General features: G+C 41.5%; 1 pseudogene; it reads left to right on the top strand.

The window, feature by feature from the left end:
- Positions 1-1,066: 1,066 nt before the first annotated feature.
- On the top strand, positions 1,067-1,531 carry LOC111816020 (annotated as a pseudogene).
- The last annotated feature ends 1,593 nt before the right edge of the window (positions 1,532-3,124 follow it).

The following is a 3,124-nucleotide window of genomic DNA, read 5'->3' as shown; positions in this document are numbered from 1 at the left end:
GCTAGAATTAGAAACTTGAATGCCCCTCAGAGGCCCATATATTACAAAGGACTGGACTGCAGGGCAGCACTACTAGGAAGTATAGAAGCATCTCTGAAAGGTGGGAACAAGCAAAAGAGCAGTACATCATCAGGTGAGTACCCTTGAAGGAGACTCCAAGCCTTTCTGTTCCCTTTTATTTTCTGGCTTGTGAGTAAGCAATTTTGGTTGGTGCCAAACTCAAAATAGAAGTCAACTCATCATGGAGCAGAACTTCCAAAACCGTAAGCCAAAATAAATCTTTTCTCTAGAAGTTAATTATTTCAAATATTTTGTTATAGTAATAAAGGTGACTTAACACATTTTTTTAAAAAATGCACCCACACAGAGATCGTGCCACTTAATATTCTAGGGAATCTGCACACACACAGAGACTCTTAGACTTTTGCCTGTGTTCATTTCAGATGATCCCTGACAGTAATCTCAAAATTCCCTAAACAGTAAAGGCTCATTTACACATTTATAGCTGATTTAAGTTCTTGCCTCAAAATTGAACACTGGGGGGTTGGGGAGATGGCTTGTGGTCTGAAAGGGATAAAGGCAAAGGAAAAAAAAACAAAAAACACATAAATACACAAATGTACACTCATACCAGCCTGTCAAAATATTTGGTAATCTCTTGCAACCTCTCCATCCACATGCTGCTTCTATTCTGACAGTGTTTAGAAATTACCAAAACGTCCCTGCCATTTTTTCACCCTTTATGATGAAATTCAAGCCCCTTCCTTAAACTTGTCATGAAACATCCAGTGAAGTCTTCTCAATGAAAGATAACAGAAAGAATTATACAGCTGGAGCAGAAAAGAGTTGAGTCCCACCCCAGCTATCCCACAAGTTCAAATGTACTGATAAGCCCCCATCTATTTTGAGATTTAGCTGTTCCCACCCTTTTAAGACTCAATAATACATCATAAGAGCTCAAGTGCAATTTAAAACATTCTCCCCTGAGTGTGCCCACCATGTCCATGGAGAGAGGCTGAGGGTTCTGGCGTCCTGCCCGAGGGACCCGGGCGCCCGGACAGTGACGATGTCGGCGTCGGCTTCCTTAGTCTGAACCACCATCTGGGCTGTGAGCAAGAGAAAACTGCAACCCACCCACACTGCCCTCATGCTGACACCTTCTTCACTAAACAAGATAAAACAGCCTTTTTTTTTTTTTTTTTTTTTTTTTTGCGGAACCAGGGATTGAACTCAGGCCCTTGCACTTGCCAGGGAAGTGCTTATTGCACTGAGCCATCTCCCTGGCCCTAAAACAGCTTCTTAAAGATAAACCTGAGCATGCAGGTTTGAAAGTTGGTGTCTGAACCAGGGGCTGTAATGGCCTTTCCTACACTCTAGAATACACAAAAACAAAAGGTGATTCTGATGAAGAGGTTGTTCAAGATGGAGGAGTCAGAGTGTTCATCGAGAAGACAAATTATCCAGTAAGTCTGTCTTCAATAACCCATATATCAAAGGAACTTGTAGCTGTGGAGAAAGCTTTAATATTTGAAATCTCAGGACTCTTCTGGCTCTGAAGCCCAAGAAAGCTTCCGGGAGTCTTGGAGCTTACTGAAGAAATCACATGACTGTCAGTGTTTAAGGCTTATGATTTACAATGTGTGGCCACCAGGTGGGAAATAAAGTGATGCATTTGAAAACAAAAAAATAAAATATTCTCCCTTAATTTACTCTTTGTGTGTGTGTGTGTGTGTGTGTGTGTGCGTGTGTGTGTGTGTGTGTGTGTGTATTTTAGGGAAGGGTACACGGTGTTCAGGGTCTCATTACTAGATCGGACTCATAGTGATCTGCCTGTGTACAGCCTCCAAAGAGCTGGGATTACAGGCTTGGGAGCACCACCATACCCAGTCTCAATTGCCATCTCAGCGCACCCTGGGAGTGGGGCCAGCACAGCAGGCCTGGGAATTGAAACCCAGGCCCCTGTGCCTGCTTACAGGTGCTTTAATCCACTGAGCTATTTGGCTGGCCTAATAGGAGGAATTTTTTTTTTTTCCTGGCTCAGGCTGCCTTAAGGGCAAGTCTGGTAAGTCATGGGGAGCTGGGGATCAAACCACGGTCCCCTGTGCCTAACGAGGTTTGCCCCAGCAGGTGCTTAAACAACTGAGCTAACAAACCTATAAGCCACCTAATTTACTCCATTTTGACATTTAAATATTTTACAAAATAGTTGTTCAGTTTCCCTAAAAAGGTCAACTTTTTTAAAAACTTGCATAATCAAACATAAATCAAAACAACTGCCAGAATTTGAAGACTTCATCCTGTTTAATAAAATCCTATACACTAGAAATGGTTCTCAGATTCCTATATAATTCATGTTTCCTAAACTAGAAACGTGTGGTTTTCTGGATTTTAGTTTGTCTTTGAGACAGGGTCTTTACTATAGTTCAGGCTGGCCTTGAATTCACTTGTCTGAGGCAGAAGGACTTTTTCTTTTCTTTCTTTCTTTTTTTTTTTTTTTGAGACAGGTTCTTGCTGTGAAGTTCAGCCTGACCTTAAAATTGTGGTGATCCTTCTACCTTAACTTCCTGAGGGTGAAATTAGAGGCACACAGTACCATATCTGGCTCCAAGGAGAATACCAGCTATGTTTTCCATTTAAGTGATTAGGCACATTGCATATTCATTTACATTACAACCACATAATTCTATATATAATAATATCCAGCTTAATACCGACATGCAATAGTACCCTAGACTGATACACTTAAGTATATTTATGAGAGTCTTGATAAAAAGTATAGTCATATTGCAAATTAAACCTGGGCAAGGTGGCACACACCCATAATCCCAGCACTGGGGTGGTGGGGGAGAAGGAAAACGTTTGAAGAATGAGGACCGGGAGCAGATGGAGGAGGGGGAGTATGAAAAAGAGGGGGATGGGGAGATAGCTCAGAGACCTGCCTGATAAGGGCAAAGTCCCAAGTTCGATCCCTGGTGCCACAAAAAATAAAAAGAAGCAATTTGAAAAATTGTTTATGTAAAAAAAGAAAAAGGAGAAGAAGGAGGAAGAGGAGATCAATGACAATTCAGATCACAGGCCATCACAAGGACAGTATTTTGTAGCTGACTTAGATTGTCATAATTCA

Source organism: Octodon degus, unplaced genomic scaffold, assembly GCF_000260255.1.
Source record: "Octodon degus isolate 3935 unplaced genomic scaffold, OctDeg1.0 scaffold00002, whole genome shotgun sequence".
NCBI lineage: Eukaryota > Metazoa > Chordata > Mammalia > Rodentia > Octodontidae > Octodon > Octodon degus.
This window is presented reverse-complemented; position numbering and strand designations above follow the sequence as displayed.